Consider the following 14,463-nt stretch of genomic DNA (forward strand, 5'->3'; position numbering starts at 1 on the left):
ACAGTGAAAATGGATAAGTGTAAGTTGTTTGTACAACAAGTGGAATATTTAGGACACACCATCTCAGCAGAAGGAATAAAACCAAAAGCTTGTAATGTTGGCGCCATAAGATCCACTCCCAAAGACAAGGATACACTAAAATCCTTTTTAGGACTTTGCGAATGCTCTGCACCTTTTTTTTTTTTAATTTGTTTTATTGGTGTCAGACAAATCATACAAAGCAGAAAGCACAGTGCTATGTCGCAGCGACAGATATAAACAGCCAATCTGCAAAAGGACCCACACCATAGGACCCAACTTACATCGCATTTAATGCTGAACAGTCCGAGGCCGTCCCCCGGCTATGACAGTCCCTTGAGTCGCTGTAATGTCCAATAGCTTTCTGCGCATTGTGTTTAGCACAAACATAAAATAGAAGAAAAAGAACAACCCTCCCCCCCAATACCCGGAACTCCCCCCCCCCGCCCCCACCCCAACCAGTGTGCCACATCGTGCATGGATAGGCAGTATTAGAGAAGGCGACTCACCGAGTGTTCGTTTCAGCTTGAGTGGTCACATCTAGGCGTTCTGTCAGGCGTAGTAAGCGGAGGTACTTAGGGCAGGTGATTTCATGAAATTCTTGGGACAGAAGTGTAAGCAGCGGCTTCCATAGCTCGTGAAATGTAGCTGTTGTGTGGGTGAGTGTGGCCTGAATACGTTCCATCCCCAATGTAAACCAAAGCAAAGGGAGAGTATATGCTGAGTGGCAGCCTGCATCGCGATTCTCATTTGGCGCCCCCTGATCGATTTCAAAGGGAAAGTGGGTGCATTCAGGAGGCCGAGGATGGTGTAGGCGGGGAACCGTGGTGTTTCAGTGTCCCAAGTGCTATCCATGTCATCGAGGACCGAGGTCCAGTACTCCTTGACTGCCGTGCAGTCCCATAGGAGATGTGTCAGTGTGCCTGTTTCCCCACACCCCCTCCAACATGACTCTCTCCTAGCCGGATTGCCCCTGTGAAGCCTCGCCGGGGTAAGATACCAATAAGTGGCTATTTACACCGCCGACTCCCTGCCCTCTGTATTCCTCGCCGTGTGGTAGGCCCTGTAGTAGATCGATTGCCACTCTTGAGCAATTAGGGTCTTCCCCCAGCTCATGTCCCCAACGTCTTTGCCCAGCAGTGTGTTTTAACTCGGAGTCTGGGGTGAGCAGCTAATATAGGTTGGTAATGAGACCTTGGTCTGAATCTTTTATTGCCAGCCATTTCTCGAATGCGGTCAGGCATCTACTGACAGAAGTGTGTACGTCGGGTTGCAGAAGCCAATGTCGTAATTGAAAGTATTGGAAAAGTTGTGGCGAAGAGAGATCGTATCCCTGAGGCATCAAGCCCTCTAAATCAAATAGGTGACATGCGGACCTGCAGCTGGACTCGCACCATTGCTGGTAAGCCTGAGGGTCGATGCCCGGGGGGAACTCGGGGTTGTCTAGCAGGGGTATGAGTGGTGAGGGAAAAGCCGTAAGCTGGTGTTTGGTAGCTACTGAGTCCCAGACTTTTAAGACTATGCGTGATGGGTGAGTTTCGGAGGTATCGTGGTCTGTGTGGGCGGCGCAGGAAGGGCACCTTCCACAGAGACGTCTGAGCCATAGCTCTGTCTTGGAAGAGCCATCTCTTCTCTGATTCGGGCCTGAACCATTCTAAAGATAGCGCAGCTGCGCAACTTGAAAATATTGTTGCAGATTGGGGATTCCCAGTCCTCCCTCGTCTTACCCCCGGTATGCCAGTATTTTATGCATGCACGGCCTTTTCCCTCCCCAGATAAAGTGCTGAAGCGCCGATTGCAGCTGTGTGATTGTACCTGCCGGCGGGGGCACAGGAATTGTTTGAAAGATGTAAAGAATCTTGGGAAGTGCAGACATTTTTATCGCTGCCACCCGTCCCAGTAGAGATAGCGGCTGTTTCGCCCATCGTTCTAGGTCCTTGCGGATCTGTGTCGTGAGGGTAGCGTCGTTCGAGGCAACCGTCCTCTCTGTAGAGGGGGTGAAGGTAATGCCCTGTTTTCAGGTATGACTCTAACGCGCTGCTCGCAATGCGCTCGACAACAGCAAGCCATAACTGCAGGGATCACCGTCCCATTGCTCACCTCTGGGGACCATTCTCATGCCGCTTCTGTAGATGGTCATCCTTGGGACCCACTGGCATTATTCCACACCCCTCCCCTCCACCTTCACATAAGCCAATTACCTTTCGTTGTGGACTTATTAATGCCAGATCCTTAGCTTGTCATGGACAAGATACCCATGACCTCGTACTTTCCCATGATCTAGACGCACTGTTTATCACCGAGTCTTGGCTAAATGACTCATCTAATCCAGATCTGGCAACTGCCCTTCCCCCTGATTTCACGATTCTCAGACGAGATAGACCAGTCGGCAGGGGAGGCGGGTTAGCCATCATCATCAGAAAAGATGTTAAATACCACACATTTGAACTGACCTCACTCAAGGACTGTGAGAGTTTAGGCTTTGTGATTCACATTAACTCCTCTACCTCTTTTACGGGTGGACTTGTGTACCGCCCCCCCGGAAACGCCACGCCTTTCCTGGACTCCCTGGAGGACACTCTTGGATCTCTCCTGACCCATTACCCCAGCTTTACTCTTCTCGGCGATTTCAATCTTCATTTGGAATCCCGCGTAGACCCCCACACCTTAACCTTTCAACAATCCCTTGATATCTTTGGTCTTTCTCAACTGGTCGTGCCCCCCACGCACTCGGCCGGACACACTTTAGATGGCATTTGTACAAACTCAGTCACTCTAACTGTATCCCCCCCAATCCCACAAATCTGGACTGATCATTATTTTATACCTTTTTTCATCAAGGCAAAACCCTCACCCCAACCACACATTAAGAATTCCCCTTCAACCTTTGCGATAAACTGGAAGAAAGTAGCTGAGTCCATTAAGTCACATCCTCAGCTCCCTACCCATCCTCCCACTAGCGTAGGAGATGTATCGCAAGATTCCAAAAATTTCCATATCTGGATCAATAAACTGGTTCTGGATAAGTCCAACTCAACCAACCAAAAACCAATCTCCCATAAAAGGAAGCCCAATGCCCCTTGGTATACTCAGGCCCTCACCGATAGCCACCATTCGTGTAGGGTTCTTGAAAGAGAGTGGAGGAAAACATACGATCCCACCTCCAGAACCCTATACATTCGGCAGAGGAAACTATACCTGTCCCACATAAAGAAAGCCAAAAAAGAGTTTTTCACCACAGCTATAGAAGTAGCTAATCAAAAACAACAAACCATTTTCAATATTGTTAAGTCCTTCACCCACCCCAAAGCCCTGGCGTTGGAAATCCCCCCATCTCAAACCCTTTGCAACCAAATTGCTGACTTCTTTGTTGAGAAAATTAATAACATCCACAAGGATTTCCCTCACAACACTAATTCACCCTCTTTTTGTAATTTTTCACCAGTATCCCTGCTTCAATCCCAGAAGGCCACCATGACTTGCCGTTCGGGAGCCCCCACCGACTCCTGTCCCCCGGCTATCCTCCATCTTCTCATTGAGGCCGTCAACCCCCTCATCAATTCCATCATTAATCAATCCCTCAGCTCAGGCACTGTTCCTGCTGAATGGAAGAAAGCCATTGTAAAGCCTCTAATGAAAAAACATAATAAACCCCCGACAGACCTTTCCAATATGCGCCCAATTTCCCTACTCCCAGCACTAGGCAAAATTACTGAGCAAATAGTACAGGCAGAGTTAAAAGCCTTTGTGGAAAACAACCATATTCTCCATCCACAGCAATCTGGTTTCCGCTCCGGCCATTCTACTGAAACTGCTCTGATCGAGTTATCCGACACCATTAAGTTCCTGCAGGATGAGGGGAAACACGCTGTACTCATCCTGCTCGACTTAACCGCAGCATTTGATACCATCTCTCATGCAATCCTCATCCACAGAATGCGCGAAATTGGTGTGTCGGATACCGCTCTGAAATGGATATCTTCATTTCTATCCAACAGATCACAAACAGTCTCACTTGGCCCCTTTCTCTCTAGCGAAAGAACCATTCCATCAGGTGTGCCCCAGGGGTCTATTCTTAGCCCTCTTTTCTTCAATATTTACATGGCCCCCCTGCTTACCCTGATTGAATCTCATGGCATCCTCGTAACATCTTACGCGGACGACACCCAACTTGTCGTCACCTTAGATAAAAACTCCCCGATGCCGCTCTTAGATTCCAGAATTGCCTTTCCCAAGTCTTTGCGTGGCTCAATAATAACCACCTTAAGTGCAATAGCGCCAAAACTGAAATTATACCCTTAGGCAAAGACACCCTTTTCTCCCCAAAAGATTGGTGGCCTCAACACTCTGAAGCACCCCCTGGTGCAGTCTCATCGGCCCGCAATCTGGGTGTCCAATTCGACTCGTCCCTCAGTTTTGACGACCATGTGCGCATCACTGCAGGGTGCTGTTTTAACCTCATTAGACAGCTAAAGAAATTCTTCGACTTTCTCCCTATCTCTGCCAGGAAATCAGTTGCCGTGGCTCTGATCCTGTCTAGGCTTGATTATTGTAATGGTCTCCTGGCAGGTATAAAGAAGTCCACCCTCAAGAAGCTACAGAGCGTCCAGCATGCGGCGGCCAGGCTCGTTCTCGGACTTCCGAGAAGGTCCTCGGCCTCTGCGGCCCTCAACACCCTCCATTGGCTGCCCCTCCACAAAAGGATCCTTTTTAAACTCCTTGTCACTGTCTTCAAAGCCACTAAGAACACAGGCCCCTCCTACCTTGTCAAGCGCTTTCCTCAGTACATTCCATCACGCTGCCTGAGGTCATCAGGAGCCAATCTGGTCACCATACCCAGGTTTAAGCTCAAAACGAAAGGTGGAAAAACCTTCTCATTTCTGGCGGCTAAGGCATGGAACGGCCTTCCCTCTAACCTCAGGCACGCCCCCTCAGAAAGCCTTTTCAGGAAACTCCTGAAGACATGGATTTTCCTTCAACCCGACTCTTTGGTCCTCGCAGCCATATGATTCCTGTTCCCCTCAAGTTGGTCTCTTCTGATTGCTCAGCGCCAAGATGCTCCTTCCGGAGCGATAGTCGCGCTATATAAAAATTAATAAATATCAAATAATAAAATATCAAATACCGGGGTGACCTCTGATGCGTTGCGCGAGCGGCTCCACGTATAGCGCAAATAGGAGGGGGAGAGGGGGCATCCCTGCCGTGTCCCACATTGGATCTCGAATGGGGGAGAGCAAAGGCCGTTGAGGCGGACCTGAGCCCGAGGTTCGTGGTAGCAGCTCGCAACCCAGGCCTGAAAGCGATCCCCAACGCCAAAGCGAGCCAAGACCTTCTGTAAGAAGCTCCAGTCAACCCGATCGAACGCCTTTTCGGCATCGATAGATAGAAGGACCGAATCGGATTGTTGGAAGTTGGCCTTGTCAATTAGATGGAGAAAGCGCTTGGTGTTGTCGCTGCATTGTCTGCCCATGATGAAGCCGGATTGGTCCGGTTCTATGATACCCGGGAGACATGGTCCAAGCCGCGCAGCCAACACTCCTGTGAGGAGCTTAAGGTCGATGTTAAGCAGAGAGATCGGTCGGAATGCGGAGCATTGCGTGGCATCCTTACCTGGCTAAGGCAAAACTATCACATCTGCTTCTAGCATATCTGGCGGGATGGAGCCGGGGCAGTGTAATGAGTTAAAAAGTTTCGTAAGAAGTGGGGCGATCAGTGGACAGAAGGTTTTATAAAACCCGGCGGAGAAGCCGTCGGGCCCGGTGACTTCAAGGGCTTGAGACGCGAGATGGCGCTGATCACCTCTTCGATCCGAATAGGTGCGTCCAGGGCGCTGGCGGAGGTGGGGCTTAGGGTTGTTATAGCTACGTCGCGAAAATAGTTCTCCTCGTCGGCTGTAGAGGGGTGCTTTGGCGCGTAGAGTGCTGCGTAGTAGTTGCTAAAGGCCTTTGCTATCTGCCCCTTGTCTCAGAGTTCGTCCCAGTTCTCAGTGCGTAAGAGCGCGATTTTGGAACGTTGGAGGCGACCCCTTCTGTTCCCGCCCGACATAATAAGTGTGGCGCAGGTGAAGGGCTACGTATTCCGCCCGGTCCACATCTAAGCTCGCCAGTTGGGTCCTGGCCACTTTGAGATGTTTCCAGACTCTAGGTGTGCCCGTGCGGCTGGGAACCCGCTCCAATTCGACAACCTTGGCCGTGAGGTCTGCTCGCTTATCCCTGCGTTCTCTGGCCTCGGCCGCCGCCAGGGCAATTAGCTTGTCTCTAATTACTGCTTTGAGCGCCCCCCCCCCCCAGACCGCTGTCAAGGGCGTATCAGGGTGGTCGTTAACTGCTAGGTAGTCCGTGATACACTTGCGGAGCTGTCCCACCACGTCCTCCCGTTGCTGGAGGGATTCCCTTAGCCGCCACCTACCAGGGGGTCTCTTCGGTGGGGCTTGAATCAAAACTTCCACTGCCTCATGGTCAGAGATAGCCGCCGGAACAATATCTACATCCGCCACTCGAGCCAGCAGCTCTGAGGAGCCAATGAAATGATCCAATCTGGCATAAGTGTGGTGCACGTGCAAATAAAAGGTGTATTGCGATGCACCCGGGTTTTTAGCCCTCCACAAGTCCTCCAGCCCTCTCTGTCTCAGCCAGTCTCTAACTGCGTCTGAAAGAGCCCCCGTGCAACCATAGCGGTGGCCAGACCTGTCCCTATCCTTGTCCATTACAATGTTTAGGTCCCCTCCTAGGAGCAGTAAGGGATCTGAAGAACGCAAGGCCTCAGAGAGGGCGGTCGGTAGGAAAAGCTCCTGCACAGAGTTTGGTGCGTACAAGGATCCCACTGTGATCTGCGTCACCCCCAGTCTCCCCTTGATCTCGCCTATTTTATCTCCGACCCGACCTGAGAAATGCCGGGCAACCAAGATCGCGACGCCTGCCTTTTTATCATGAGTAGTGGAGGAGAACTGCTGTGGAAAGACTCAGTATTTCAGCCTGTGCCAATCTTTAGGGAGCAGGTGGGTTTTCTGGAGTAAGCATATTGCTGCACCTGAGTGTTCTAAGTATGCTAGTACAGCATGTCTCTTGATGGGATTATTGAGCCCTTTCACATTCAGCGTAAGGATCTTTACAGTGTCAGTGACCATGGTTCCGGACTTGGGTGATGTGCGTCATCCGTGCCCATTCTCGCTGCCATGCAACCTGCGCTTCAACCTCCTTCCCCGGTAGCACACTGGTTCCCACCCTCCCCCGGCCCACCCCAAAGTGTACCCCCAAAGTCCCTCCCACTCCCACCCTAACCCCAACAGAGAACTCCCCCTCCACAACCTCGAACCCCCCCTGAACCCCAGCCCCCTCGTCCCACCTTCCCCCCTCCCGAACCCCAACCAGAAACTCCCAGAGAAATGTCATAGTCCCAGGCCTATCAGTACACAGTTCAGGCCCCGTGGTATTGTTACGTGAAGGAGTGTGTGGCAGTGACGACCTCTTCGGCCCCCTCCCTTCCCTCCCAGACCCGCTTGTTCTAAGTGCAAAGAAAACCCCCTTGCGATTGCAGCACTAATCCTGTGTCTTTGTGCACCTTCTGGATGGCCGATGCCTTTTCCTGCGCCATCGTCTCTGGGTGAGGTTTGAGAGAAGCTTTGGGCGAGGGTCTGCTACCCACTCGTTGCCAGCCACCCCTCAAGGTTCTCGGCGATTTCTCCTGTGATTGCCGTAGGAGTGTGTCGTCCTTCCCGGAATCATCATCTAGGTCAATGGCCAGTAGGCTGCACGTGTCCCGCAGGGATCTGAGCTGCTGCAGAGCCCCGTTCCATTTGAAGATGAGCCGGAAAGGGTGACCCCAGGAGTACGGAATCCCTTTATCGCGCAGGAATGTTGTGGCTATTCAGAATGCCTTTCTCTTGGTACAGCGTCACTGGGTAGCCCTGGTAATTGAGGGGCTGTTTCCGACGCGCTTCCTGTAGGATCCGCTCTTTCAATGGAAAGTCAGGCAGGAAGGCCAGGATGTCCGGAGAGGAAGCAGGTGCACGACGCGCCAGGCCCACCCGGTGCGCCCTGTCGATGCGTATATCAAAGTCTGCAGATTCTCCTAGGATCTCCCGAAATAGGCCCTGCAAGAATTGTGTGACATTGTTCCTTTCTGTTTTGGGTGGGACGCCCTGGACCCGTATGTTGTTTCTTCGAGAGCGGTTCTCGAAGTCCTCCGCGTGCGCCTGGAGGTCGACTTGTTGCTCGCGAAGGCGGATGACCTCTTGTTGTAGCTGTTCCACCTCCTCGCTCCTAGTCTGGTCTGCTTCCTCCACCGCCACCACGCGTTCCCCCAGGCCGTCCACATCACGGCACTGTTAGCTGTACTCCCCAGCCATGTCTTGCTTTAGTGTCTGGAAGTCTTCCCTCAGGGAGCTGAATATGGTCTCTAAAACGATTTGGTAATGGGGGCCCCGCCGTCCTCCTGCCCCGTGCTGTGCTTCACTGCTGCTGGGGGCGATGGGCTCTTCTCCTCCTTACGGGCACCCTTCGTCAGCATATCCGTGATGGTGCGTCCGCCCCTTCGTGCCCCTGCAGCCATGGCGTGCCCTGATCCGCACTCCTGGGGGGTCTCAAAGGCCTGGATGTTAGGTGGTGGCCTGCTCTTGCGGGTGCAAACTCTCTGGGCGGGTGTCCCGACCGTCGCTGCGCCCGGGACCTCTGAAGGGCAAGCACTGCTGGCGCGTGGCGCAGGGGCCCGAAGCGTTTCGCCCCCTCGCTGAGCTCACCTAGGCCGCCTCCAGCTCAGGTCCCAACGCCGTCCACTCGGCTCAGCCGCAACTCCGGCGGGATGCTGTGGGCTCTGGGCCCCCGGGTGCAGTCTTCTCTCTTTTGGGGGCAGCCCCCCAACGCCTCAGCTCACTCGGCAGCGCCCCGAAGAGTCCAGGGCGGCGGCCCTGCCCTAGGTGCGCATGTCCGGATATGCCCAAATGCCTGGGGCTTTATTTGCGTGGTACCCCCCTGGCACAGGTAAGTGTTGGGGCGACTTGTCCCCCATGTGCTCGCTGTAGGCCCTCGCACACCCTGTCCCCCGTATGTGGCTGAGGGCTCGGGCCGCTCTCGGCGCTCCCCTGCGCCTGCTCTCCTGATGCAGGCCCGGATCCGGGGGCTCGATTTTCGCGCCACCCGCGGTGGCGCAGCCTCAGCCCTCCGCCGCCCGCCTCACTTCTGGGCACACTCACCGGGCATCCAGGCCGTCACCCGCCTCTCCTGCGTGGTATGCCGGTCGCCAACAGTCCCCCCGGTGAGCAGCAGCCGTCGGATGCTCTCTCATGGGCAGCCAATGACGTGGGTCACTCCAGAGTCCCGGCCGCCATTACATGGCGGTGGTTGGAGGGCTCCGATCCGGCCGAGGAGACGGCACAGTGTAGGGGCAGGTTCCCCGCTTCACGCTGCCCAAAAGTGCAGATAGTAGGTGCCCCTGCTCTACTGGGCACAAGGCGCTCGTGCTTGGGGGTTTAAGGGCGAAAAAGGGTCGAGAACGGGGACTCGGGCCGGGAGCCTCATGGACCTGCGACTGCCTCGGTTGCCATCTTGGCCACGCCCACGCTCTGCACCTTTTGTTCGGGGGTATGCCTTGCAGGTACAACCATTGTGGTCTCTTTTAAAGAAGGGAGTAAAATTTGAAGTGGTTAAAGAAATCAAGGCTTAGTAATTAATGCTCCTATTCTACAATATTTCGACCCGAAGAGTAAATCTTTTATCATGGTGGATGCCAGTCTAACAAGCATGAGAGCAATGTTCGGACAATTTGTCAATGGACATCAGAATACTGTGGCGTTGGCATCACACATGTTGTCTCCTGCTGAGGATAATTACAGTACCATCAAGCGTGAGGCACATGCTTGTGTCTAGGCGGTGGATAACTTTAAGACCTAAATCTGGGGAACATTCTTTGCCTTATTCACCGACCACAAACCACTAGTATATTTACTAAGTGGCAATGGGCCGGTCAAAGCATTGTCACGCTTAATGAGGTTACTTTCCATACTACAAGAGTTTCACATGTAGGTAAAATATATTCAAGGAGGAAACATGTTTACAGCAGACTTTGTTTATCTCACATGCCTCTTAGTTGGGAAGCTGATATTGGAGGGGATGATGAATGTGTCGTGGCTATGATGGATGTTGTACACACGTGCAATGGGGTTATATCACAGGAAGTGTCGGAGTGCGACACTGCAAAGGATGAAAATCTTCAGAAGGTCTTCAATTTTACTAAGTTAGGGTCGCCTTTTAGGAAATTGCAGTCTGAAGAATTGCATAGTTTCGCTAGTGTGGCTGCAGACATTTCATGTGTGGGACAAATTTGTATGCTGGGACATTTATTTATTCCACCGTCAAGTTTACGTGAGCGCATCATTATGATAGCTCATAATGGTCATTTCATGAACAAGAAAAAAAATGTAAACAATTTTTCTGGTGGTCAGGTTTGGACAAAATAGTTGCTCTAACCAATAGGTGTCTTTAGTGCATATTTTTAGACAAACATTGGGTCACCACCATCAAGCCACTTCATCCTGTCCCTTTGCCTTCAAGTCCCTGGGTAAAAATAGCTCTGGATTTTTCCGGTCCTTTCAATTTGTTACCATCTAACCAGAAATTTCTCATCTTGTTGATTATTTTTCCAAATGGATTCACTACTCTTTTGTGGATTCACCGTGCACTAAATCAGCTGTGGCTTTATCAAAGAATATTTTTAATTGAAGGATGTCCGCAGTGTTTGGTTTCAGACAATGGTACACATTTGGTGTCTAGAGAGATGAAGAATTTTATAACAAGCTCAGATGTTACACATTTGAAAGTAGCTGTTTACAGACCCTCTTCCAATAGTCCTGTGGAAAGAGCAAATCGTATTCTAGAAGAAGGAATCCAAACTGCACTTGCTGCTCAGTTGGATGTTGTAAAACATTTAGAGGTCAACATTTGGAGTTGCTTAACTACTCCTCACTCTACCACAGATGTTTCTCCCTTCAGTTGTCTGAGAGGTAGGGATGGGAACTCAAAACTTATCCCAGGTCGGCGACAACTAGCCTCAGATCAGAAGTCAGTTGGGAATGCTGATAATTCACTTAGTGTAATAGATAGAGTGTTGGAGAAACAGAACAAACAAAAAACTTTGTATGATACCAAACACAGGGTACGAAAGTGTGATTTCAAAGTTGATGATTTTGTTTTAATCAAAAAACCCTACAGAGTTTTGAAAGGTAAATCTCAATATACTCCTCCAGTCAAGGTGACTAAAACTGGAGAAGCCTCCGTCTTGTTGCAAGGCAGAGGTTGGTGGAACAAGAATAGTTTGATTCTCATTTCTGAAATGCAAGCTGCCATTTACAATCAAACCTGCAAATTGCTAGAGGATTATGATTCCATGTTATCCTCTGATGTTACTATCTCTTCAGAACGTTTGGTCACAGGGGCAGATATACCAGTCAATCAAGGTGCTGTTGTCACTCGGTCATCTAGAATAGTTAAAGTGCAGGTAAAACTCAAAGAACATTAATTGTATTGAGCTTACAAAGAAGATGAGTTGTAATATACTCACCTTTTCTTTTGTTATGGGAGAGGGTGATTTAGCATGTGGATTTCATTGCTTTCTCTTTTATTCAGTCAGTCAGTCAAGAAAGCTTTATTATCGGTTAAAAACCATAAAAGCACAAATACATATTTGAATAAAATAGACCTTTGTACAATGATTCGAGGAACACATCAATAAACAATGCTGAGAGTACAGTAATACAATAAATAGACATAAAACAAGAAGTAAAAACAACTAGTCACAATATAAAAATTACCTAGTGAGTTACAGGGAAGTGCTAGTGCAGTTATAGCAGCTTTTGTCTTTTGATTTTAGCTCCTCTAGTACACCACATAGAAAACAGGTATCTGGAGGTCGCAAACACAGTCAGGGGGGAAGAGTTGTATTTCAGTAATCTAAATACTTCCCTAAAATCCCTGAAACCCCTGTTCTTACATAACAGGAGGATCCATTTGGATCTAGCCTTAGCGTATAGAGGGCAGAAGAGCAGAACGTGTAGATCCGTCTCTTCAGCGATAACACACCCAGGCAAAGGCTAGGTACATTAAGGGTCATTGACCACTTATTTGTCACTGCCCTCACTGAGAGAGATCCGTGTCTAAATTGGACATATAATTCCTTCGCCAGTGGGGGCGGGATATCGTCCATACATTTCTGGAATTGGTACTTGTCCTTGACTTCGAGAAAGGCGCTGGTCAACCTACCCAAAGATGGTTTTAATACCATCTGGTCCATTCGATATTGTTTGAGCGCTTTGGCCAACATCCTCCTTGGGGTCAAGGCAGAAGATTGTTCCGGGAAGAACCACAGGTCATCCTTCCCCAGATCTTTGCATAGATGTTTAACATGCTTTAGCCAGGGAATTTTTCCCACACCCCTTAGGGACAGTAGGTGGCTAAGGTCCTCCCTATAGCTTAAAAGCTCGGTTGTAGACCAGAGTCTCCTCCAGTACAATAAAGGGCGATTGGGGATAACCTCCTGCATGGGGGCCAAACCCAGATCAAGCCGTAACGGGATGAGAGGTGTGCTTTGTGGGAGTCTCAGTAGGCGCCTAGTAAAGCTATTGTCAGTAATAGAGAGCGAGGAGGAGTTGGCATGGCCCCATAGCTCTACACCATAGAGCGCCCCACCTCTCGCCTGTGCTTTATAAATTTCCACTGGAGGTCCCAGGATTTTGGATGAGCACTCCTTGTGGACCTTTAAAATACCTCCCGCTGCTTGGGCCAACTTCATGTTTGCCTTCGCTCTATGGGACGCCCAATCCATCTTGTCATTCAGTGTTACCCCCAAATATTCGAAAGTGGAGACTCTTTCAAGCACTGTACCGTCCAGATGTGGAAGGGGGCAATTGGATGATTTGGAATTAAAAACCATACATTTGGTTTTGGCGAAGTTGATCTCCAAGTTTCTGGTTTTACAGAAAGAGCAGAAGGCCTCCAAAGTTCGCTGAATACCCATAGGATATTTTGATAACAAAAGGGTATCATCGGCGAACATCAGGGCCAGTATCTTTCGTGCTGCTAGACTAGGAGAGTCAAGGTCCCGTGAGCCCAATAAGTGTTTAATCAGACAATTGAGGAACAGGGAAAAGAGCGTTTTTAGTTCTAGCGAGAGAAGGTTGTGGTCACTGTCCACCCTCTCAATCACACTAAAGGACCTGATTTTTGACCAGAGTTCTACATTGACCATAATATAGTCAATGGTTGTAGTTTTCACCGGTCTGTTATAGGTAAACTTCCCAGGAACGACGGGGGAAATTCTACCATTACAGGCTCTTAGGGAGTGGGGAACTAGGAGCTTATTAATCTGCAAGGCCAGTGGAGTCAGGCACTTTGCTAAATACATAGAACACTCCTGTATATGCCAGATTGAATCCTCCTCTACAATTACTGAAGGAATCCCCACCAGGGGTTCAAAGTGGCAATTGAAGTCACCACCAATATTCTGTGTGTGGGAGCGATATTAAAGACCACAACTAATGTGCCGTCCAGATATTTGAGGAGAATGCTCAGGATGTCCGGGAGTGTGAGTCAATCACTTTCACTGAACACCCCAAATGGGTGGCTATCCATATACACAGTCCCCCCAAGGGTCTACCCCTTGGACCCTGTATAGCTGGAATGTGGTAGGATGCAAAGCCCACCCTGGTGGGGACAGTGAGCATCCAGGTCTCTTGAAATAAACACACACCATACTGGTTTTCTACAGAGAGAGGGTGGTCCACAGGAAAATCCAAGTCCATATCAGTTTTCACATAGTTTTTGTAATGGGAACACACTCAAAAAAACTCTGGACCTCTTGAGTTTTTGAACAATAAAGTTTTGAGGGGGGTAATGAGTGTGTTTGGTATCCAATCTTAATGTCCTTAGGCTCAATCCTTGCTTGTATAATCAGAGTCAGAAGTCCTTATTTTGTAGAAAAGTTGCTCTTTATTTGTTTAGATAAAAACATGAACAGCCGACACGTGTTTCGCCCCTATGGCGAATTGCGCCAGGGCTTTTTCAAGACTATTTACAATATATTTTGTTCTTTACAGTTCTTCATCGTTTGTGCAAATTTCCAAAATAGAATCCGGTTTTTCAATTTGTGAGGGTAAAATCCCTGAAGTACTTCGTCGGCAGTCTGCTGGGTAATCCTTCCGCTATCGCGGAATATATATATATCTTCGTACCCCTTTTGACAACACAGGAAATATCTGGGCTGGGACAGAAATTTGCATTAATTATGTACATAGGACTACTTAGAGCATCCCATATCGGTCAATCAGGATACTGCAGGATGTTGCTGCTACTGCTAACTAACAGAAAAATGAACAATAAGATATGATAAATAAGATAAGAAATGAGAAAAAAGTTTCAAACAAAATGATAAGAAAAACAGCAAAAAAGATATAACACA

The sequence above is a fragment of the Lissotriton vulgaris genome, chromosome 10, assembly GCF_964263255.1.
Source record: "Lissotriton vulgaris chromosome 10, aLisVul1.2, whole genome shotgun sequence".
NCBI classification, from domain to species: Eukaryota; Metazoa; Chordata; class Amphibia; order Caudata; family Salamandridae; genus Lissotriton; species Lissotriton vulgaris.